The sequence below is a fragment of the Lycorma delicatula genome, chromosome 3 (genome assembly GCF_047948215.1).
Source record: "Lycorma delicatula isolate Av1 chromosome 3, ASM4794821v1, whole genome shotgun sequence".
NCBI classification, from domain to species: domain Eukaryota; kingdom Metazoa; phylum Arthropoda; class Insecta; order Hemiptera; family Fulgoridae; genus Lycorma; species Lycorma delicatula.
The window spans coordinates 219,754,565-219,782,473 of NC_134457.1; the positions used below are offsets into that span (position 1 = coordinate 219,754,565).

The following is a 27,909-nucleotide window of genomic DNA, read 5'->3' on the forward strand; positions in this document are numbered from 1 at the left end:
GACGCGTATAAATGTATTTTATTAATAACATAAAGAACAATGATGTATAATAAGTTTATAATATATTTTTACAGTTACAGTTGTCTAGAATGTATAAACAAATATTAATTGTATCGCATACCTAAGTGCAAGCCAATAATTACTAAAAAGTTAAACTAACAAATTGTTTTACATTAAATATATAAATAGAAGGATTCATTATGAAAACTGCATAACGATCAAATAAATGACAATATAATTAATAATAAAGTTATATCACATTATTGACACGGTAACAATAATAATTTTATACGAATATAAAAAATAAGCCGTTCCATTTACATTCAGATTACATATCACATGACCATACACTAAAATGTGAATACATTAGTGTTTTCAGCTATAGTTTTTATCATAGGAGAAGGAGAATTAATGTCACTATTTTCTGAATTGTTAATAACATCTTCTCCTTTTTCCACGTCTGAATCATTATTAACAGTAATTGGTGGAAGAATACCTAGAAGAGTTTTAATTCTTTCTATACATTTTTTAGATGCTTCATATGCCTCTTTACTCAACTGAAATGAAACAAAAGTATATTTACTTAATAATATTCCTAATAAGTTTTTACATTTATGAAAGGTTACTTCATTTGTTGGTTTCATATATTAAACAGTTTTATTGTTTGTCTTCTATTTATACTGCTACATTTACAGAAAAATCGTTCACAATTTCATTTACAGAAATAGTATACTAATGTTTATGATGATTAATATTAAACTTAATTTTCATGAGTAAAATTATATACTTTAAATAAAATAGATATTTTTAAGTAATGTTCCAATGATTAGAATTAAGAGACTTTTTAACATCTACTGAGAAAAAATTGAAACAGACATATTATATTAATGTTCTTCATGAAACAACAACTGTACAGAAATCTCACGGATTTAGCCCATGATGACATATATAAACTACTCTGGTTATATATAATTATTATTAATTTAACGTTATAGTTGTATTAATTATTATATTAATTATACATTATTGTGTAATGATAGTACTAAATTGTGTGAAGAGTTAAAAACCTGTTGAGATAAATAAATACACTATCTTGAAATTATAGTTTATTTTGCTTTTAATAATGGAACTTTTAATAATTGAACTAATATAAACATAGGAAATTAACAACTTAGAAGTTTTTTTTAAATAAAAACACAGTTATAAATGTATTCTAGAATCACTGTTGAAGAATTATTTTATTATTAATAATTATTTGATTTCCAACCTATATGAGAGTTTAAAATATATTAAAATACATCCACAAAGTAAAGAAAAATCTGTAATAAATTTAAAATTAGTATATATATATAAAAATATAATAATTTTTTTTCTAAAATTGATCCTTTCAAGACCCATTTCACCTCTGTACTAATAATAATTCAAATATATGATTCAATCTGATCCACCAAAGTACAAAAAATAAAATAAAATGACATTCACCTTATTTTTTCATTTGATTTCTACAAAAGTACTTTCATGGTAACCCGCACCTTCAGTTGTAGATATTTTTTTTGTAAAATACTTAGTATAAAATTACATATTAAACGTAAAAATAAAAATTAGATGTTAAAAGTATTACAATTAGAATTACATATAAAAATAAATGATGTCAATTAAAAATAAAATAAAGTAAAAAAAAACATACTACATGTATATGGCCAGCCAATACTATAGTAATCTTTAATATGTAATTAAATTATTTCGTTTAATATGTAATTTTATTCAAAGTATTTTACAAAAAATTACCGTCAACTGAAGATGCAGGTTACCATGAAAATACTTCTGTAGAAATCATATGAAAAAAATAAGGTGTCATTTTATTTTATTTTATTGTCTGTACTTGGGTGGATCACGTTGAATCATACACACACAAGATTTTTTTTGTTGTAAAAATGAACATTTATTTTGAAACAGAATTATTGAAACATGTTATTTAAAGGATAAATAATTGTTCACTGTTAGCTATAAATATTTCCCATCTTTTGGGAAAAGATGGAGGATTCCTCATTGAAAAAAATGACTCCTCTTTTGAGGCTATCCATGATCTGAGCCAAGTTTTTGATATCTTCAACAGAACTGAAGTACTGGACAGATAAGTGGTTCTGCATGGATCGAAACAAATGGAAATCGGAAGAAGCAATATCTTGTGAATATGGTGGGGTAGAACATCCCATCTGAGTAGCTCTAGTGTTTCCTTGACCAGTCTAGCGACACGTAATCAAGAATTGTCATGTTGGAAAATAATTTTGTCAGGTCCAGTTTCTCTTTTAATTCTTGGTTTAATTGCACTAATTGTTGTTGGTAATGGTTCTCATTAATGGTTTTACCAGATTTTAGCAGCTCATAATAGACCAAACCTTGTGATCCCACCAAATACAGAGCAATACCTTCAAACAATGGTTATCTGGGTTTGCTGTTGATGTTGATGGTTAGTCAGACTTACACCGTGACTTTTTGCGCTGGGATTATCATGTATCAATTTTTCAGCACCAGTGATGATATGATGCAAAAACCCTTCCTTCTTTGCTGTTGAGGCAGCAATTCACACATGAGAAAACGCTTTTCAATGTCCTTTGGCTTCAATTCATATGCTTTTGAACCATTTCCATTGACTTCAAAGGTTAAGAGATAGCTATTTCAGTCATATTTAATGCTTCTACCAATTCTTTAAGTATGTGACATTGATCTTCATCTAACAATGCCTCCAATTCTTGTCTTCAACATTTTTGGAAGATGAAGGATTGAAGGCAAATTGGCCGGGTTGCTCCTTGTCTTCTAAATCAAAATCTCCACTTTTGATTCATCTAAACCAGTACTCACAAGTTGAAATTGACGGAACATAATAGCCATAAGCTTTGGACAGCAAACGAAGACTTTCAGCTATCGATTTTTTCAAGTCGAAAAAAAAAGTAAAGGTTCCTACAAATTGCGTTTCGTTGGTACAAAACTCAACATATTTAATGTGCTAAAAAAATGCGTTGTTTACACTTCAACTAAATGACACATATATTCTTCAAGCCTAAAGATGGAACTTTTACATGCATTTGGCTTTAGTATGAACTGAAAACATCAGGTGCTAATTACACAATCTCTTGTAAATCCTTTAAAATTAATTTTAGTACCAAATATTTAAAAATTGCCTTCTAATATTTTATTCACAACCATAGAAGTGACTTGTACTGATTTAAAATAACCCTATGGGAGAAGACAGGATTTAAAAATCTTTCTTTGTTTATTCCGTTTAAGAACTTAATAAATCTGCAGATATTATGTACCAATATACTCATAAAATAACATTTAATTTATAAGAAAACAAATTTATCAATGTATTATGTTCTTTTCCCAACAAAAAATATACTCTAGATTAACAAAGTATTTATAAACATGGGTTTTTTATAATTGCAGTACACAGATTATGTAGATTATATATATATATTTTTTTTAAAGAAAAACTTAGATTTTTATATAATTTATAAGCAGAATCAAAATAACCTACTATTAAATGTAAAAGTTTAAATGTGTTGGAAAATATGTATGTATGTAAGTTGGTATAACTGCTTTAATGATTATAAATGATCTGACACAAGGCAAAATCACTCCTAAAAATGTGATAGATTTTGAAGAATACCAAATGTCCTGTCCCAAGCTTAAGAGTTATGAATGAAGGGGATTTCTTATCACCAACCTAAATACACTTTTGCATATATAAGGATTCCAATCTGCTGAAATCAGCCCTACAATGATAGCTCTAGTCTGTACACATAGAGATGGGTATATACACCACTCTCAAAGAAAGTAAATCTCATTAGTGTTATCTACACCTCAGATATTTAATATTTATCAGTCATAGTAAAATCAGTAATATATAATGTTAAACAACAAATTATGCACCGCTTTCTGTGGAAAATATAAAATTATACATATATCTTCAGTGCTTAGGCAAAGATAAATATATAACACCTGAAGTTCTTAATCACAATTTTTACAATAATAACATTACTAAACGGTACATTAAGATGATACTGCCATATAAAAAAAAACATAATATTTAGATATTTCATACAAAAGCAAAGCAAACAGAGATTATTAAAAATATAAAAGAAATGTATCATTCTAGTTGATCACCCATTCAAACTAATTAAGTTTTATTTCAAAAAAGTAAATTAATATGAAAAAATGATACCACAGAATGTAAAAATAAATAACAGAAAAATGTGATAGCAATACAAAATGCATGTAAATATAAGTTTTCATAAACCATAAACACAGTAGATATCTAAGTCAACAATATCAAACAGTATGAACAAGAATTCATCATAAGATATTTGTTGGAAAATATTTATACCTTCAAAAACATAGATAATGTTTTATGATATGACTTTTCAATGCTGCTATTCAGAAAATGCAATTAAAGACAGCAATTACTTAAGTAATTTATTAAATTCAGTGATTGATAATGAGAAAAATAAAAATATTTATTCCACACTTAAAACATAACATTCTTTAGTTTTCTACATACTCAGAAATTAGATTTAAGCACCATACTGTGTGTAGTTTTTCTGTTTTATCATTATTGAAATCGGTCATTAATTTTATCAGCCACTTGGTGACAGCTTTTTGGGTCTAATTATCATTTCAAAATGACTTATGTATAAAATTCTGTTAATCTAAGAAATAAATTAGGATCACTGAGATAAGGGTCTAGCCCACCGGGGTGGTCTAGTGGTTAACTTGTCATCACAAGTCAGCTGATTTGAAAGTCAAGAGTTCTAAGACTTAAATCCTAGTAAATGCAGATATTTTTATACAGATTTAAATATCAGATCGTGGATACCGGTGTTCTTTGGTGGTTGGGTTTCAATTAACCATACATCTCAGGAATGGTCGACCTGAGACTGTACAACACTACACTTCATTTACATTCATACATATCATCCTCAGAAGTAATACCTTACGGTGGTTCCAGAAGCTAAACAGAAAAAAAATCTCTTTCGGCACGCTGGAAGGTGGAGGTAGATTTCACCTCCAACCTGTAAAAGTTGGTTATATTAAAAATTGTTACTGACAAAAGTTTTAGGTAATGTTTAGAGGACTAACGATAACTTTAAACCAATTTGATATTGTGCCTATTAAGAGATATGATTCTTTTTATGTTCAAAACCCAATTTTTTCAACCCCTAGTACAATACTAGGGGTTGAAAAAATCGAACTAGTACAATACCATCTGTATTGTACTAGTTCATTCTGCCACATTCCTAATGCATTCATAGCTATTAGATCAGAGCTTTAATTAATCAAAATAGATATTTAACAGTGTATTTAAATGTTATGAAATAATGAAAATAATCAATAAATAAATAATTGCACTTACTAATGAAAAATTAAGAAATCCATGAGGCAATCCTTCTAAGATGTCAATTGTAACTTTATTGTCAAGACGTTTTAATTTTTTAGCAAATTCAACACAATCATCTAAACAAGGATCCATATGCAATGTCTGTAAAAATAAGGTAATCAATCAATATAAAAGATTAATTCCTGTTTCAGTTTTAAAAAACTCAACTTATCAGATAATGTAGTTTGAAATAAAACATACTTTCAAATTCTAAATTGGCTGCTTATTAAAGTATGAACATGCACACACACATTTCTTTAAAAAAAAAATAATAATAATAATACTCTTAATGAAGTAATAAAGTCTCATCAATTGAGAGATGTCTTTTTTAATCTTTGAAATCTATTTTTAATAATAATTATATATTTATAAATTTATCGAAGTGAATAATATCATTTATTTAGATATTATTTTTAGTAATTAATAATTATGCTATATAAATATAATTTTAAAATACTAAATTATTGTAATTACATTGATATATAATTAATTATAAATAATATAATGAGAATAGTCAATTAATAGTCAAAATTTCTGTTAATCGTAACTGATTAACAGAAATTAAATGTTAATCAGAAATTTCTTCAATATTAAAAGTTTAACAATTTCAATAGAAAATTAAATAAGACTGAAAAAGTTTTAAAATACTGAACATTAAAGTTTATACCCTCATGTAATAAGGTATTAAAAATTAGATATTTAGTAATTACATAATTCTGAAAATCAATTTTTTGCATGGTGTAATATTTTTGGAGAAATATAATTTTATGAATGATTTGTTTTAATTACCTTGATCATTATAATTTTTGGAATGAGTTCTCTAACACACACACACATTATCAAGTTATCACTACTTCAAATTGTGCTCAATATAATTTTACATGTATTAATATAATTTTAGTATTAAAAGAAACCCTACAAATCTGTTAGCATGTCTATAATATACTAGAACTTAATTTAATGAAGAGGTTCAAAGAAATTGTTCAAGGTTTTTAGGAAACAAAAAATGAAAATAATTATCTGTTAACAGAGAAAGTCTTAGTGAATTACAAAAATTTAAGTTACAGAATGTCATTGAAAATTCATATTTTAATCATGATTTCTTCCCTCTAAATTTGGACTCTGAATAATGAACAAGGAAAAATGTTCTTCTTGATATACATTATAAATAGAATGAGAAGACAGATAGGTTGAATCTATGACGAGTGATTAATGCTGGTTTTTATAACTTCTCAGTATATAAACTGAGTGTATTCTGCAGTTTTCTGGATATGCTTGACCACCATCTAACATCAAAATTGCAAGAAAATATAAACAAAAAATTTACTTTTCAATAAAACGGCGGACTATCACACATCCGCTGTGAGGTTACCTATTACTTCAATCACACCGTGACTGGAATGGCAGTGGTAGAACAACAGCTTAGCACAAATGTCTGATTTAACATCTATAACTTTTCTAAGCGAAGTTAAATTTAACTCGAAGTTTCTGTTCCAGCTCTTCCTATGAGATCTGACTGGCTGCAGACAGGGGATTTGCCATAAACTGAAATTTTTAATTGCATACTAAGCTAGCAAATTTACTGTAATCAGGACCATATTAAGAAATTCAGCATGTTTTTAAAATACTTTCTTAATTAAATGTTATAAAATAACATTTAATAAGTAAGTAAAAGTATTTTACTTACTATATTTTTTAATACTGAAAATAAGCTAAAAATTAATTCTCAAATTCCAAAATAAATATACACAAAAATAATTTTAATCTTTTACATTCTAACATTCTTATTTTAACATAGTTCTGTGATCAAGAAGCTAATATTTTGAAAATTTTAAGATTAAAGCCTTTAACACAAGTACTGAATCAGCCTGAGGAGAAAGGAACTTAGTTTTTGCTATTTTTCAGGAAGATGAAAAACGTTCTACTGCTATAAAATTGTAAGATAAAATACCACAAAAAAAAGTAGCGTTCTTTATATGTTCTATTAACATTATTTAAGGCAGCACCTTTTTTTACTTTTGATTTGAATTCATTAAATTTTTTTTTAATTCTGACTTAGTTTTTTCTCTTCATTTTGATGATAAAAATAAAACAATTTGGTATAATGCTTGCAAATAAACTTTATTTCTCATTTAAATTAAATGAATATTACTAAAAAGTTACATTAGTATACAAGAATGCAATAATAATTAAGAATAAGAAAAATTTTTTACTAACGTTCTATTGTTTAGATTTTTTCAAAAAATTTAACAGCCTTTTTTTTATGTTACACATACACTATTAAGTTTCTAATATCATGAAGCTTATTCCCATTAATTGGAACAAGATTGTACAGACAAGCAGGACTTGCTCGCATAGAGAAGTTTGAAAGTGTAGGCTTTTCAACAATGAATGTATGTTTCATAGAACTTTCAATATAAGTGTGCCCAAGACTCCTTTGTTTTCAGAAGAGAATTCAAAATGTTTGAAACAAGTAGATATTAAACTTTGCTTCTGTTGCCGTGGCGTATCAATTGAGAGAGTTTCTAAAGAATGGATGGTTTTTTAAAAATATTGTGGCCACCAACAGTCAAAATCTAGAATATCTGAAGTTTCCACAACTTTAACTTCAACATTTTTCTTTACATTGCGTATAATTTTGACATAATCTTTTGGAACATAAATTTGATCAGATCTTTAAATTTTATTTTTAAAAACACCAAAATCCCTGCCTGTCACAGGGAAGATATGAATGACCATGCTCAGGAAAATTATAATCTATTTTGTGAAATCTCTCTGATGCTGCCAGACCAGCACAAAATCTAAGTAACGTATGATTCCTGTTCTGACCAGATCAAGAGTCAGCAAACAGGCACAACTCAGTAACGTCTGTTGGCAAACTACTATTAACATAATCATATAAGAAAGAGGCTACCTCATTACCACCTTATTTGCTTGACCTTCATGGTAAAGGTATATCGCACAACAGTCAGTCTTAACATCATGAATACAAAATATATTTACCTACAAATGGCACATATAAAAAAAATTCTTGGACAGGTAATGTAGGAAGAAGCATAACACAATATTTCAACAGTATCATTTGTGGCAAATTTCTGTTTTGCTTCAGTTATCGCATTGTAAAACTTATTTGATCATTTCTTGTGAATCATAAGTTCAACTTCAGCTGATCTTTTAGCACTTTCACATGGAATTGAACTTTTTATTTTAGACTTTAGTTCCTCACATTTGCTACACACATCAACTTGTGGTTGGCCAAATTGAAAATTAAAGTTTTCAGTGAAGTATTTCCTATAAAAGTCATATTTAATGTTTAGGTTAGAACATTTTTTCACGAATAATTCATCCATTTGTAATATATTTAAACATGAATCTAGATACGCTATTTCTTTGCCAGTGTAATGTGACTTTTTTGTAGGAAAACTATGGATGAAATCATCAATAATTTTCAAAATATCTTCAGAAATTTTATTTTCAGACGGATTCTTTCCTAAAATTTTTGAAGGTTTTACCAACTAACAGTAGTTTAGTAAGTCTATAAACACGTTTCTCTGGTATGACATACAAACTGATAAATGCTTTTTGGCAAACATTTATCTTTGCTTTTCATTATTATAAACCACAAAATATTTAAAAGAAGCAGTTTTTTCTTATCATCTTCTCCTTTTCTGGGTCGTCTTTGTTTAACTTCCATAGCTTCTATCATTCTCTGTAAATGTAGATCTTGTGAATCTTTGCTACTTAGATTTAAAAATTCAGTTAAAATAAATGTGAATCAACATTAATTTTTAAGAAACATTTATTATGACAATTACACTCTTTTCAGTAACTTTAGCACTAACCTATTTATCAGTGTAACAAACTCTTATACTTCTAAACCATGGAAAATTGCTTCCTTTATGTTTGAATGTTTATGTTTGAAGTTTTCTGTTTTTTTTTAACTTTCCATTTTTGCAATTTGTAAAGTAAGAAATGAAAATGGTGCACTTCTAAAGAGTAGTAAAAGATTTAATAAAATTAATAAACCGAATAAAAGTACTATGATAAATATTGTGAAAACATTCACTATAATCTCTGAAATACTCATAAAGAAAATACACAGCTGCATCTGACAGTATAGTTTAACTACTGCTCACAGTGGTAGAGTGTCTTGCTGACATAAATGTACAAAATTATTGTACTGGGGAGAATGGAAAGTTCCAAGTCACTGACTTGGGACAAGGGATTTCTAACCTAACTACAAAACAGACATGATTCCTTTCTCCTCAGTTTGATGAAGCTTGGGTTGTATAACTAAATACCATTATAAAAAAAAAAAATGTAAATTCTGACTTAGTTCCTTTCTCCTCAGATTGATTCAATTGTAACTAGCAATTTCAACTCAAAATTACCAGTCGTAATTCAAAACTAAAGTAAAAGTATTTACAACGAATAACTATTTTTGGAATCTGTGCCAGCCAACATAAGTTAAATAAAAAAAACCTATGATCTATATAAATAATACAAATCTACTGCAAAAATGTAAAATTGATAATAGAAGTTTTTCTACAGTAAAATGAGATGTACAAAAATATAATATAAGAATAAAATGCAACATATAAAATACGGCATAAAAATACTTTATAGATGCATTAAATGTACTTTAAGTACATTTGTTACAAAGTATATATGCCTTAGTGAACTCTCAAGATGTGGTATGATCATGAGATACTCTCCCTTATATGCTCTTGAGATCCCATTTTAAATTTAGCCCTAGCAGTTAGTTGAGGTACTAACTTTATGTTTAACTTGTGTTGACTGGCACCGACTTCAAAAACAGTTATTTGTTGTAAATACTTAAACTTTAGTTAAAACAAATATAATTATTTGTAACATTTTAGTACTATTGTTTTTTGAAGTTGGCTTTTATTTTTATTTTTTATAAATTATTTTCTGAAACCTACTTCTTTGTACTGTATGAGTGGTCAGCGGCTACTGGGTGTCGAACCGTTTAGTTTTTTATATTTTTCCTAAGATTATTATTGGATTTAGTTAAAATTTATAGGGGATCATTCCAAGAGTATACTATTTTGATTAAAAAAAAATTATTAAAATAGGTTTACTAACCACTGGAGATATTGCGTAACATATATATTAAAGAATCAGTTTTTTTGTTTTTTCTTGAGATTATCATGGGATTTGGTTAAAATTTATGGGGGACCATTCCAAAAGTATACTCTTCCGATTAAAAAAAAATTATCAAAATTGGTTTAGTAACAACGGAGATATTGCATAACACACATTAAAAAAAAAATTGTCAAATTGATAAACTCCTTTTTTGAAGTCGGATAAAAGGCAATAATATTGGTAAACATTAGTTTTTTTTAAAATTAATATAAGTATAGGATTACCATAAAAGAAATAGGAGGAAATTTCTTCAATATTTCGTCATCAGCATAATATGGAGACAATAATGGATTGTTTGGAACTTCAAACTTTAACATTTCCAAAGGACAAGGTAACATAACTTCTTCAAAATCTTCATTGCTATTAACTGTTGAGGCAGGAGATATTAGATCACTGTAAACAAAACAGATAATTTAATTTATTACTTTACTCTGGTTAGTCAATTATTCTTGCTGGTCTTAGTAAAAACACTTTATTTTTCTTAAAATTCCAGTGAAACAAAATACTTAGTTAAGCAATAATTTTATTTTTTTTAAATCTCTAAATATAATTATTTTTTTTAGCATTACTTAGCTGTAGATTGTTGTTTGTGTACTGAAAATAGCAGAACATTTTTCCTTCAAAGAAGGATAAACAGTGTAACTTATCCTGTTTATTTATACATAATATTAATACTTACATTTTTATATAAAATTGAAAAGTAAAAAAAGGATCTCCCAAAAAAATAAATAAATCTGTTTTCTAGCACATCATTAATTATAAAAAAAGTTAAAGAGTATTTTAGTGGTTTTTTATATTTTTTAATGGTCTTTTTCAGCATGCACTTTTTATTATTAAAATATAATTAAAATTATTGTTACATCTGATTATTACATTACCACATTTTTAGATTGCATATATCAGTGGCGGTGGCAGCAAAACTTTGAAAATTTGTAAATCAAACTGGTGAAAAGTTAATCGTAAAATAACTGTAAATTAAAATGTTTACTGTAGTTTGATTTTTTAAATAAAGTAAGGCTCCTACCTTGACATCAAGTCGATGAAACCACTTAAATAAACTTCAAATTGTTATCAAAATCTAACTTCTAAATGTAAATGAACCATGCAATTTATGACTGCGACTCTATTTTTGACATCAAAAACTAGTGACCTAGGAGCAATTTGTTATTGCATAAGAAAGAGGATGGATAAAAAACGGGTTTAGCAATAGAACAATTAAAAGTGGAACAATTCTTTTAAAATGAACAAACAATAAAGTAAACAATGCCATATATGGGGAAAACCTTTGAGCATTAAAAGAAGAGAGGGTTTAACTTCTACAAATCTATCTATAAACAGACCCAAATTTGTATTAAAAATTTTCATATATAGATAATGGATGGCTATTATAGAGATATATGATGCATTTAATGTTAATTATGAATGTAAAAATTAACTTTAGAATAAAATAACTAAAAATTCTATATAACACTGTCACTGAATAATATAAAAAGTGTGGTACAGTGTATAATTTAGATAGTACAAAGGGTGATTTTCATTTGATGAGTAACTAAACTGAAGACTGATTTTTATAACATAAAAAAGAACAGAAAAAAAAGAAAGTAATAAAGAGAATAATGTTTTCCTTTTGATCACAAATGATCTGTCTCATAATCTATTGTCCTTCATGAATCATAATGAGTAATGAACAATTTACAGTATATAAAACAACAAAAGAAACAATACTAAATGTTTTGAACTGAATAAATATTAAAAGGTCAAAAAACAATATTAAAAGGATATTGTAAAAAGTCCATATAATTAAAAATCCCATTGAAAATAACAATCATAAAAACAAGATTATTAAATTTATGTATGATTAATTTTTTAAACTTTTTTGCATTTATATTAATTTTAGATGTTATTCACCAGATAAAGAGATAAGAAATGTAAACACATTTATCTACTGCAGCAATTTTGAAGTAGCATTTCATCTTCAGCAGCATACGAGTATACTAACTGTACAACTGTTAATTGTTATACTACTGTTATAACTGTACAACTGTTATACTAACTGTTAATTGTAAAAATAAATTGCTAAGTTGTCAAATATAAGTATAACATTTGAAATAAAACATCTTTCTCTGGTCAAATCTCGCCTGATTGTCAAGATCAACAGACCCCAACACCTATCATGGTCGAAGAAGGTATTATTTCAGATAAGACTTACATTCTGCTACTTAGCAATTTCTTTTTTCAAAGATAAAGTGATACTTCAATAATGCTCAAATTTGTAAGTGTTCTTACTTCTTAAATGTCTGCATCCAGTTGATAATATTTAAAACTGATAATTTTATGATTTTGTAACTTTTAATTACAGAAGATTTTATTATCATTAAATCCATAATAAAACAAATAGATCAACATCTAAACCAACTCACCCATTACTTGAAGCCGAACTACTTTTACCATTTACAAGAGGATTGCCACTATTTCCACTTCCGCTGTTTGTAAATGATGTAAAAGTATTACCGATAGCAGCAGCTAAATTACTTAATCTTGATGATGAGCCTTTACGATTCACATTACAGTTACCATTATCTTGCTGTTCCTCTGATGGCGGGGCTTGAAACTCTACTTTTGTTTCAGGCACTCTGTCTAAAAGAATGTGATCGTCAGGAACAATTTGCATTTTATCTGCACAATTCGAGTCATCTAACTCTTTGCTATTGTTATCATTAACATATTTATCTAAGAATCCAGCAACAAAATTTGATTCATTATTATAGTCGTTATTATTAAGGTTGTTAGATGGTACATTATCTTTTAATTTAACTGAAATCAATAGAAAAACAAAGTCATGAAAATGATTTATTAACTGATCACTTTTTAAGCAAATTAACAAACGAATTATACATGTAATAACTCAAGCACTTTAAAACTTATACTGGTTTTACTAAAAAAACATTCTGATACCGAGATGCAAGCAATCTAAACCTCTTTTAATAGTAAATGTAATGACCTACTCTAACTAATAATTGAAAACAACTGAATTTCACAGTAATTTTTATAATTCAAATAACATATATACTGATCGCTGTGCTAATTAACTGAAATTTAACCACCAAAACACAGTAACAAATAAGTAAACTTAAAAAATTAGCACTAATAATCAACTTTCGCAGGATCCCGCATCATCAGTTGGTATATAATTCTATAATTATATCAATCAATTGTTATTAAAAATCTAAAAAAACTTAAATAATCACTATTTATAACCCCAAAAATTTGTTATGATGAATACACAACTCCACTGCCATCAATGGAGTGATGTAAATTTACACAATGTCATATTTTCCTTTGTTTGTTAACATCATTTTTGTCAACTGCTACAATTTATTAAGTCTTTAATTAAAACATAATTCTTAACTGCAATCTGGTGATTCATTATTTCATACTTTTGTTTAAATTTATAAATATAATATTTTTCAAGTATATTCATTTTTTTTATTATTATTACAAACCTCTAAAATTTTTTAATTATTTTTACAATCAGAAATACTTATATTACAACAAATGGATGGCCACATTAGATACAGCTTTTTTTCTGTTTCTGCAAGCATTATAATATTCTTCAAATCTTTTTTTAAGTGATCTATTATTTTTACCAATATAAATTTTATTACATTCATTACATTAGAGCATGTTAGCGCATTACATTAGAGCATTAGAGCATAGAGCATGTTACACACACAGAAATAAATGGTTTGATTCCTCTATAAGTAGACTATTGTCAGTTGATAATCACTGTAGATAAAAATAAAACAATATGAATTCAGATATACAGATCATTGTAATAATCAATGAATAACTATCACAGAATGATTCTTCAGCTGCTTCAACAACACGATGCCTTATTTTGGTATTACAGAATTCATTTGAAGAACATACAACTCATCAGTTAATTTATTCTTCTATTCTACTACAAACTTCATTGTAGTTAGCAAAAAATTATAAATCCTACTTCAACAATCTGCAGCATTTTATTTTATAGTAATAAACAACTGTCTTTGGTGATTTTTTTTAATTCCCAAATCAATGGTAACAATTGTAAATAAAAAACTTTCTGTGAATTGAACATCATATCACTGCAGCTACTTAGCATACATTCTGGTCAAATAATAGTACTACTTAAAATAAGTAATATCACAAGCATCTATGAGGGATTCTGCTAAAAAAACACTAAGAGAGGGAAAAAATAGAACAATGAGAATTAACCAAACAAATTGTTACTTAAAATGATACACTATTACCTGAATATAAATATAGATTTATGAAAAAAGATACATTACAGAAGTAATTTTAGCAATATAGACCAATTAAACAACATATGAGAAGTGAAACCTCTTCTATAAAAATCATTTTGAAAAGGCTAATTTGATTCAAATTGGCCTTTTCATATAGATTCGAAAAATCATCAACTTACAGGATGAAAGTAGGAAAATAAAATCAAGAGTAATGAGAGAAAATACAAAAAAAATTAGCACCAAAGAAAACAGAAATGAACTGGAAGAAATTGGAGTATTGCTAATATCAGGAACTTGTGTTATAGCAGAACTTGTTATCATGAACTAACTTTTTATAATAAATCTTAGGAGCTTATATACACCTCATCGCTTCAATTACTCGATTGCATTAAAATAAAGATTGTTAAATTAATAACAATAATTGCTAATGTCACATTTACATCCATTACCACAGTCTGTGCTAGTTGTTAAGTTTTCCAACAAATCAACCTCTACGTCAACTGAATTGTATCTGCCACTTGACATAGGTTTAATGTTACCATCTGAACTATGATGCTGTTTACTTGACTGGTGCCTTAATTTCTCTTCAAATCCTTTGACAGCTGTTTCATAAGCTTCAGGTGTACATGCATATGCTGAAACAAATTTAATATCAATTACTATTTTAAACAACATGAAGATTAGAATAACACACTTCAGTATATAAACATACCTTTAAATTATATGCTGAAGCTGATAACAACTTATATACTTCTTTTGTATATAAAATTTTCAGAAACCATGCTTCCATTTTATTACTATTCTTAGTAGAAATGTATGATACAGTTGTTTCAGAATAAATTATTGCACACTGTATTCATAAAATTAAGAGAATTAACCTTACTAATTGGCATTCAAGCTTCAACATAAAAATGGATTGCAGTAATATGTTGAAACAAAAAATAAAATCTGAAAGCTGAAGAGACTTGGTAGTGTAGGAAAGCCAATCAAATTGTTTATAACTAAGACATCAGTATTCAACATTAGGAATGTTAATTTTCAAGATTTTTAATTGCTGAAAAACCTCAACAAATAATTATTTCCTAAGTACAAGAAATAATTACAAACAACAGTAAATATTTATTCTAAATAAAATGTAATTATACTTCTTCAAAAAATGTTTAAATTATCAGATTCTAAATAACCTGCTTATACAGCTTGTTTTTGTTATTAATTACAAGTTATTACTTTCTAATAATTCATATTTAACATGTTCCTTATGAGTAGCAACAAACCACTATTTGGCTAATCTTTTGAATTTATTTTAACCATCTCTCTATAAACAAAAAATGCTCTCCTTTCACATGCCCACATCTCTAATACAAATTCAAAGGAATGATTTATTAGCCTTATTTTTTGTTCATTATCCATACAATAAACAACAGCCAGCCAGCAACAATTTACACTCCATAAAATATTTAAATTATATTAAAAATTATACTTATTGACATAAAATATTTAAATAATATCCTTGTAAACATTAATTTCTAATAATTAATTAACTCATTATTGAAGTTGGACTTCAATTTTTCTATGCAAACTTTCTTAGTACTGCATTGACATACTTCTGACCTCCTGATTACCTTCTCTCACACTTCCTGCACCTGACAAATTGTCTGTTATGTCTTAGTAAATATTATTCTTTTAGCTTGCTTCACGTATCAGTACCTTCTCTAAGCCACTTTTTTTATACCTTTCCTCCTCCCTAACAGTTGCACAGTGTCATTTAGAAACATTTTCAATCACCTCTACAGCACTTTCATTCACAGTTGTCACCACTTCAGAAACCAAATTTCTGATATCAACTACCTGAGGACTATCAACAGAAACCACAATACCTACAGAAGCTCACTTCTCTCCTGAAAATTTCACTATTTCAATAGTCTTTTCACTATTTTCCAATCTTTGATCACAATCAGTTTTGCAAATATTTTCTTCAAATATCTCATTACTATCCTTATTGTTAGAGCTGATTTCAATAATATCTTCTCGCACACATTCATTGGACAGGTGCTATTGTTTCCAACTTCTTCCATTATTAATTTCTTTGAGCTGAAAATATTTATCACCCACAAACAGATAATCATACTTTTAAAACCACCTTATCATCCCTAATATCTGTTACTATGAGTTACATACCTAATATCTGTTAATATGAGTTGAAGAAATATAATTCTACATTTTCCCCTACATTCTTTCTGAAATTCACAGAAAAGGTGATTTTTATGAGTCCCTTCCTCATCAAATTTGATAAGATTTATTTTTATCGTTGCCACTTGTAATCTCAGAAATCACGCTTGATCTTGACATGATCTTTATTCACTTCTTCTTTTAAACAATAATAAAACAACATATTCACTTCTTCTTTTAAACAATAATAAAACAACATTTTTTGTTTGAGAGAATTCTTCGGGCAATAAGTTTTAGAATAAAAACTTATTTTCATTTTTCTCAAATTCATACTTTTTATTTAAAATTGGTCAAAGTCTTGCATGATTTGCCATTAACTGTTTGATGTAATATCATTTGTAGGACCCAAATTAGTTTCCACACCTGTAATTCTTAAAACAAATGCCAAGACTAAACTGTAAAATTAACATTCTCTCAAAAAGAAATTTGCAATCACAATTTTACATGAAATGAAGGTGCAGTTAAAGAAGTTTAAACGTGGCAAACAGCCTTATTTTTGCATGAAAGGTATTTTTTTTCAATTTATATAACTTTCTACATAAGATAAAACAGTGATTTTGACACAACTTTCCACACCAATCTCTGTGATGAAACTCCTGTGAGAGAAATGTATACATATATAATAAAAATTTTGCAAATCTAAGAAATACATTTTTAGGGTTCAAGGAAAAAATCTTTATCACTATACTTGGTGAGGGTGTGGATTCCTCTACATTTCCTCTAATCCATTGACAGTGTTCACAAAACTCCCTTAGACATATTTATTATAGTAGCTCCTGAATTCCAAAAAAATGCAATACAAATTATAGAAACATTAGTTACAATTAAATTTACTGCACTTCAGAATGTAGAATTGACATTAATATAAATTTCTGAATCATAGATTTGTTTTAAATACCTCTAAGACACCCAGTGAGAAATCCAAGTGGTAAAAGTGGATCCATAAGACATAATAGTCTTGCAGGTGATGGTATAATTGATACAATAACAGGCACATAAGCTAAAAATAAGCCATCAGGTGGACGAATACCTTCTGTTATACATTTTATAGTTAATCCTAGTATTAGATTACCACCAGCTGAATCACCTATAACAATTATTTTTAGTATCGTTATTATTATAGAAAATTGTAAAATATATATATAAAAATTGTTTACAAATATATAATATCCAAATTTATAACAAAATACATTCAAAATATTAATGCCTCATACAGTACCTCAATGCATCATCATTACTATTATTATTAGGAAACTACAGTTTCCTACAGTGTACTGTAGGAACTACAGTACAGCCATGTGCTTTTATGTAGGAACTTCTATACAGGTTAGGTATCGGTAGAGAAGGCAGATAAAGGAATTATTCTTGAAAGCAAATAAATGAAGAAATAGAAAGGATATATATAAAAAATAGATGTATTAATGAAATATTTAAAATGAAATAACAATTTGATAATAATGGAAGGTCTGGAATGTCATAGTAGTAGGACAAGACAGGAAAATAACTAGGTGACAAACTTCATAAGAGAAATAAAAGAGGAACTACATTTTCGGAATTTTGTACTAAGTAAAAACTAATGATACCAAACACCCTTTTTCAAAATTGTTAAAGAAGAGATACACATGGGTGGGACCAAGAGGTATGGAAGTTATCAGATGTATTACATACAGTGTAACAATTAATCAAAAAACTGAGGTCACTGAAAAACATACAGAAAATTCAAAAATCCCTACTTATAACCTTCATTCAATATAGTTCCTGACTGCTTCTGTTAGTTGTTTACAGTGGCTTTAAAATGCACCAAATTTTTCTTTTATAATACCAGTCTGTTCACTTCATCTCCAGACACCAGACTCCACCTCAAAATATCGTCCCTTTCATTGTCATTTTTATTTTATGAAATAAAAACAAAAATCCAAAAGTTGGTAGATACTAAATCAATTCATTAGTTTGCATGGGGTAACACAGGAATTCCTTTGTTTTTGAAAAACATAGAAACAATTGAAAAATGCACTGATAAATTGTAAGGTAGAAGAAACCAGTGTCAATTTCCAGCAAACTCAAGCTAATGCAATGAATTCAAGCAGTTAGTCACTTCTTAATAAAATTTACCATTACTAGTACAATTTCCCAGCAAAAATGTATGATGAAAGTTATCTTTAGCATCAAAAAATACAAACAGCATTGTTTTCTCTAGCAATTTTTACAGTATTACTTTCTCAGCTTCTGTTTTTTCTTTAGACTCAGCAATGTTGGACTTGGAAGTTTTGTTTTTGGAGATAAAAAATGATTAATTAAAAGGTAGATGCAAATGGAAAAATCAGAGGCTACTTAGGGAAATGAAGCAAAATATATTTGACACAGGTTTAGATGGAAAATCATTGTTAGAAGAGAAGAAAGAGCAGTAAGAAGCTGGAATACATAAAGATGAAAATTTATCACTGAATAGGGGAAAAAAGAGAAATTGATAACACAGGAGACTGTTTTGAGATCAGAGATTGACTAGTTCTTAAAAACTTAAATAAAGATATAACAGTAGGAATACATTACATATCAAAATTACTGTCTTGTTTAGAAAATCAGTAATGAACAGACTATTCAGATTAATATGTAGTTTTGGAGACTGGAAAAGCATCAATATATTTTATACACACAATACCAAGTGTTAATTAAACAGCAAATAATAAGTAAAAAATAAACATACATAGCCATACATTTTTATTATTACTTCATTCCTATTACTATTATTAATTTTTATTTTTATTTTTACCTTTAAATGAAAATTTATATCATACTTATTCATAGTTTTGGGCTTTATCCTGTGGCTAACTTAAAAATGAAAATAAATAAAATAGAATAACTCTTGAACTGATCATATAATAAAATGGAATAAGTGTAAAATTTGAATTTGAAAACCAAAAGTACATTACCAGCTGCAACGATACGTCTTCCGGTTGTTCCCAATATATTTAAATGATTCAATGCCCAACAGTAAGCATAAAATGTATCTTCCAAAGCTCTAGGGAATGGAGTTCAGGTGCCAGTGAGTAATCAACAGATAATAAAGGAACATCAATAGATTTAACCCACTGGCAAAGATATGTTTCATGTGAGCGAGAACTCTGAGCAACAAAGCCACCACCATGACAATGGAAAATAAAACCATCAGCAACAGGAGCCAAATTCTTACTGCCTGCTTCACCTAGCTGTAAGAAAATCACATACTTCATCATCAATATCAATGTACAGAAGAAATCCAGTTGTTAAGTACAGCTAAGATGTAATTATATATAAATACTGTAATTATAAATTTACCATAGAAGTACAGTAATATTTTTTAATTTAACTGATTCTTTGAGTACCGAGGTAAATCACGCTCAATTTAAGATAAAAGTAAAATATTTCTAGTTCAAAATAATAAGATTTTTCTTGAAAATCTATCAAAAATTTTGATTGCTTGCCATCATTGTTGTTTGGACATTTTTTAATAAAATAATTAAAAATCATTAAAATTACTTAAAAAAGTGAAGCATGATCATGTATTTTAACTACTTTTTAACATTTTACTTAATTAAAAAATGTTCTAACAGTAGTAGCTGTCATAAAAAGCACTACATGTTGGATTTCCAAGAAAGAACCTGAAAATAATAATTTAGTTTTAATAATTTCACACTTTTGTATAGTAATGACAAAAGAGAATATTGTTACATAAAAATTGTTTTTCAAAATCAAATTTTTTTATTAATTTTCTAATCCTGTTATCAGTACTTTAACAGTTAAAATCATTACATACAATAAAATGACATTCAATAAATTTAACTGCATTTTCTATTTCTTCAGATGAGTTACAATTCATCTTCAAAAAAAAAAATACAGTGGATTTTCAAGGTATTTAGACATACACAGAAAATAGACTTTGAAAGTTAATTTATTGATACAGGTAACCCTCATACTATATCTATGTTCTAACAAACTGCAATCTGTTTTACTAAGAAATAAAAAATACTGTTATTGAACTATTATGGATAAATACAATTATTCTTTTCAAACACTGCACTGCAGGCTTTGTTCATCCCTATTTTTAATCAAATAAAAATGATTTTAAAGTGAGATTTCATTGTTTTAATGTATACAAAACATATGAAATAAATCTATTTTTAGAAGGTAAATTTTATCCCTGTACAAAGTAAATAAATACTGAAACATTATACAATAGTTTATAAACAATTTTTATTTAACATTTTCCTTCTGTATGTAGAAAGAATATGAACTGCTGTACTCAGGTTTTAGGTAGGTGCTGTTACAAAACCAAGTGACTACTTCATATTAAAAACTAAAAGTTTGCATATTTTTACAAGAATAAACTTCATGTTTATCATCAATTTTTCAGTACTTATCGGTTATCTGGATGTATGTCGTGTATTTTGGGTTTATCTACATTATTATCTATTTTTATTGATATTATATTAGATTATTATTATTTCATTAGAAATAAACATTTCAATATAATTTAATATTTTCCAATCATTGCAATAATAAAAGATTTTAGGTTTAGATTAAGGTTAAGTTACGTAACTAAAGATTCCATTTACTTAAATAACTCCACACAATATCAATATAACCTAACGCTCACTTCACAGTGTAACCTAGTCTAATTTAATTAACCTTAAATATTAAATGCTGCAAGATTAACGAATGTTTTCAATTGAATTTTCTAATTTTATTATAAGTATTTATAAACTTACATGTTATAATGGCAGTTTTTGACCATAAAAAGGTGAAAAAGGTAAAAAAAAAAAAAAAAAATAGGTGGCATCCAGATAACCAACAAGTACCAGTTTATCTAGTGATTATGCTTACATTTAATAAATCCAGTTATGTAACTTATAGCAGGTATCTAAAGTTTTTTCAGTGTTAAGTGAAACTGTGTTGTAAAAAATAGGTTAGGAGTTAGCCCAGTATTTAGATTGCTTTAAACAAACCCAGTTTTAAGAATACAGTATTATGTATGGGGAGTTAACTGTACTATTTAAGTTTCACGAATCAAATGTTACTTACAATTAATTCAATTGTAAGCTGTGGAGAGTAATATGGAATATAAATTTTTTGTAATGTATTTAAAATACCATGCATGACTGGGATTCAAACAAGGATCTTCTGGATGAAAGCCTGAGACGCAGCCACTAGTGGAGATTGACAATCAAATTAATAATCTTTAATATTAAAAAAAAAAACATGCTTAAAACATGTTCTGCACCCTTAGTTTAAGTATTTCCATTCAATTTTTAGTCTGTTTTTCAAACACAGAGGACTATTTATGTTTTCTTCTTTTTTTTTTTTTTAAAGTAATACAAATTTTCTTTACAATTTAAATTGATAACTATAATAATATTTATTAAAGAAAATGAAAAAAGAAGTAAATCTAAACCAAAAATAAATAAATTACAAACATTATAAAATAATTACAATAACTACTCATCAGTATAAAAAAAAAATTCACTTAAGATTTTCCTTCATAAGTGCTTTAATAACATATAAACTAAATAGCATAAATAAACAAGCAACTAACAATGCAAGATTATCAGAAAATGTTTTCTTTTACACCACTTATCTGCACACTGGTGCCTATTACTAACTGAAAATAAGCAATTTTGATGAGGACTTAGTTTTTTTAGTTCACACCTTGCACCGAATGACTTCAATGTTTTCCTTTAACCCAATAAGTAGATTAGTTCTACAGACTCAGGTACAGTGTGTAGTTGAGAATGATGGTATAGAATCAGATGAAAGAATGCTGAATTTTTATGGATATAACTATAATCATTTCTGAGTATAAAAACCGTTTGGAAAATAATGACTACTATATCAAAAAATTAAAAAAAAAAAAAAGAAATAAATAAATAAAATAATCAGTATTAATTTTTTCCTCTTATTTATTATTTTTTAATGGCTGACTAGTCCTAACTGAAGACGTATTTCTTGTATTTATAAATACTAGGCTACACAAGTTTTTAATAAAATGCACTTAAGCCATGGAAGGTAATGTTTAATGAAATAATAGATGCATCTCTCTAGTCTTGCAGTTAAACTACTTAATTGATTTGGTAATTTATCACTTTCAAAATACAGAAACATAAAATATATGTTAAAAAACATATACATATAATTCTTCATAAAGCAAAACAGATAATGGAAAAAGGCTACTAAAGAAATTAAAAGCATGTTTCAAATTCAAAAGAATTTAACAATAGAAACATAAACTTCTAAAAAAAACCTTGTATTAAAATTAACTCACTGGCTGGTCTAGTGGTTAACTTATAATCGCAAATCAATTGTTTAACAGCTAATTTTCAAAGTCAAAGGTTTGAGGTTCAAATCCTAGTAAATTCAGTTGCTTTCATATGGATTTGAATACTTAACAGTGGATACTGGCATACTTTGGTGGTTGGAGTTCAACCACACATCTCAGAAATGGTTGGCCTGAGTCTGTCTGTACAAGACTACATATCATCCTCATATTTCACTGGGCTGTGGAAGGACTGCTTATTGTTCATAAGTTCAACAGATTGCAACATACATGTAGGAAAATAATAAATTAAATAAAGATATTAAAATTAACAATTTTATGTATTTTATAATTACACTTATTGACAAAACATAACAATGCAATCTTTACACAATCATAAATCAGTTACAGTAGTAATGTTAGGATTAAATTCAGTAACTAATATAAATATAGGAGATTTACATAATAATTAAATGTGAGACTGATTATTAATGAAAGACCTCACTTACTCTTAAACACATAATAATATAGGGTGATTATAAACAATTCATCAAATTTAAAAAAAGTAGTATACATAAAATAACTTTATATAACCGTCTGGTGTATTTAACTTTTGGTGTATTTTAACTTTATATAACCGTCTCAATCAAATAATTGATAACCATCTGGTGTTTAGTTACAATGCGACATTTAACTTGAATGGAAAGGTGAATCATAACATCAGGATATGGGGTACTGAACAACCTAATTCTGTAGAACGTGAACATAATTCCCCAAAACTTAATTTTTTTGGCGTAGTTTCTAAAACAAAGGTGTACAGAACATTTTACTTCTCAGAGAATACCACAACAGGTATTTCATACCTTGATATGATGCAGCTGTGGTTGTTTCCTCAACTGAAAGATGATTCCAATAACTTTGTATTCCAACAAGATGGAGCCTCTTTTAGTATAGAAGTTCAGTGCCCATGTTCATTGTTAAGAAGATCCAGTATTGATAAATATTGCACCTATTATTTCAAACATAAAAATGAGGAAGATTCTAAAACTATCAAGTATTTGGAGAAGTCTGATATCGGAAGTGCCCATTAGAGTAAGTTTCACTGTTTAAGTTTAGAAATAATTAAAATACAAATAAAGAGAACTTTCTAAATAAATAAAAAATATAATTCTGGAAGCTCTTTTACAGGTCAGGTCAGCTTATTTGGTGCTCTAAGCACATTTCCATATATTTAGGAAGTGATTAATTACATTAAACATTTTGTCATACTAATCAGGTAAAGAATAAGTAAAAATATTTGTAAATCATATTCAATTTTTAAATAAAATTATTTAAGACCTGTTAATAAAAAACTGTATAACTGAAAAAAACATAAAAAATCAATAAATTATCTAAACTTACCCATTTCTCCAAGAAACCAAAACTGTTTACAGAAATTGACTGATGCGTACTGTGATATATTAACGATCCTTTTAGCTCTTAACTCAGGATTCAGTAAATACTTACTACCTTGAAACAAATTTAAATAAAGCATAAAATTAATAAACTATTTCAATTTATATTAACGCAGTGATTCTCAACCTTTTTAACTCCATGATCCCCAAAAAGTAAAAAAAATATATAATAAATATTTCAAGACCCCCAACCCAATGGAAACTAATTAAAATTATTTAGCTACATTGATAGCAAGGGGTATGAACATGCATTTATGAAGTGTACAAACTTGAACAATTTACAGGTTTCAACTTTATGTGTATGTGCTCCTTGCAATTTGATCTGCTTGCATAATATTCACTGTGAGAGCATCATATTCGGATATGAATATGACATACTTGAACAAATTGTGCTCTCAGCAGTATAAAAGAGGTGTAAGGGATTGTAGAACATCAGTTTAGTTTCAAATGTGAAGCGTGCATCTGGTGCCTTTATTTAAGTTTTTAAAAGTGTAGTTTCATTGAAAACACTAATAACTGAGGTTTCAGTTTTTTAGTGTGCAGTCAAACTGTAACAATTTTTTTTTACATATTTTGGGAAATCAATAAGCTTCTATTTGAAAATCAAGCCAAACTGATAAAAGTACACTTGAAGCATCTTATCTCGTAGCATTAAGAATAGCTAAAATGACCAAACCCCATACAATCACAGAAAACCTCATATTGCCTGCTGCAATTGATATGGTCAGTGTTTTAATAGGCATGGAAGAAGCAAAGAAATTCTGCTTTCTAATGACACAGTATCAAGGCAAATCAATGACAAGGGTGCCGATGTTTGCAATCAGATAATTCAGCAAATGAATTTTTTAGTATTCTTTTCCATACAGAAATCAAATGGTTATCTCAGGGGAAGGTGCTAACCCAATAATTGGCATTACAAAATGCATTAATAATATTTTTCCATGATAAACAAACGCCACTCTCAATGTTTTTACAGAATAATGAGTATTTGTTGCTATTCGCTTACTTAGCTGATGTATTTCTGCATTTAAACAACTTGAATGTAAATTTACAAGAATGTGATAGACATTTTATTAATGACACAAAGTTCATGCTTTCAATAGGAAGGTTGATATCTAGATTATTCGCCTTGAAAGCAAACATTTTGATATGTTTCCACTCACTTCAGATTATAATGAAAAAAATCTGGGTGAGGAAGACCAGGACAAAGCTGTTATCATATCTATAAAATATATTTTTCAGGAGTTGTATCTGGTAATCCACATTCTGTGAATAATGGTTTCAATTTTATACAATTATGTTTATTTATTAATCTGTATCAATAAAAACTGACAAAAAAGTTGTTATATTTAACTGGCATTGTTTATTTATTTATTCTTATATAGTATAAAAACAATTGCACGTGAAAAAAGTTTTAAAATTCAAAAAATTGATATTTTTAACTTCAATTATCTTATATTTATATTATATTAATATTTAACTTTGAGTGGGCTCTTCTCACCCCCAATATTGTTCCAAAGTACTTTTTTTGGGTCACTTGCACTATTACTAACCCTAGGAAGATATAAAAAAAATTTGGTTAAAAATATGCAATAAATAAAAAGACAGGTTTTCAATTTTTGGGGAAGGGAAGAATTTGGAGGCAATTGTTTTTTTATTTGGTAAAATAAGCATGTATGCATGTACTGAGCTTAATATAATGCAGAGCTATGTTTACAAAATTTTCTGAAAGAAACTATCTACCCCATCCCCTGAAGATATTAAACCCAAACTTTTACCAACAAATTTCCCCAATATACGAGTATATATTTCTCTCTACCAAATTTCATCAAATTGAGGTAATCCACTCAACAGTTATATTTCAAATGTACATACATACAAACACACACTTTTTTTCTTTTTTTGGGTTCTGTGAGTCATGAAACTTCAAGAAATGCAAAAACACATACTCCATTTTTTGACTGATTACCATACTTTTCTTCTTGTAGCATAGCTCTAGGGCTGACAGCAGAAAAGTAACTATGTAAATTTATCAGTAGAAAAATTAAATTTTTGTATAATGTTTGTTCAATCAACCAAATTATTACTGGCAATAACATACAAATCATGGAAATAAACATTTCAGTAGAAAAAACAAATAGCAGGTTATTACTTCACAATAAAGTTTTTACTATAAATCAATCAGTCATTAATGAAAAGGATGATTTTCTGCTGTCAGCTTGATTATTAATCAAGCCAGGAAGGAAATATCTCTGCTGCTTTAAACGCATAAACAAAGATTGACATTTATTACTTCTGTTACAGTTTTTGGCACATCAGAAATGAGAAATGTATATTTTATCACAATGTTTAAGTCTGACTTAGTAACAGTTAAAATAAAACATGATCAAAACTTTTTTCTGTAGAATTACATTTTTCATAAATTTCTAAATAAATTTTTACTAAAATTTGTAATAAATTAAATAAGATCTGTATTAAGATTTTACAGCAGAAAGAAGAAGATGGCCATAATAATTCCTAAAAGACTGATAAATTGCACGGTGATTTTAAGAAAAATTAAAAATAAGATAAGTTAGAACAGTAAAATACAGGTCTTACGTAAATTAGATTTTATTCATTTCACAAAATCCCCCCTTACTTTGTTAGAGACACAGCATGGCCAAATAGTAATTATAATAATTACCGATTAAGAGATCACTTAACCTTTTAATAAATACTATCATCACTAAAATAATCTTAAAATAAGTAAAAAATAAAAATCTTATCATCTTACTATTCCACAAGGAGCTTGTAGCACGACCAATAACACCTCCATTGCTATAATACAACTCACTGAATGATGCCATTAAAATTCCAAGAGCTTTTAATACTGTCTGCATCGATTCACAAAACTGAAATGTATTTAATAAATCAATTAAAAATAAGTTCAAATTATTTTAATATGTACTTAGTTATTCTAAACGAAAAAAGGATAAAACTAACTTTGATATTTTACATACATTTAATCTAAATAAAAATGGCAAATTATTGATTTCAGCATCAAAGATATAA

At 27.4% G+C, this 27,909-nt stretch overlaps 1 pseudogene; it reads right to left on the reverse strand.

The window, feature by feature from the left end:
- Positions 1 to 27,909, reverse strand: part of LOC142321313 (hormone-sensitive lipase-like) — an 85,246-nt pseudogene continuing 57,337 nt past the window's right edge.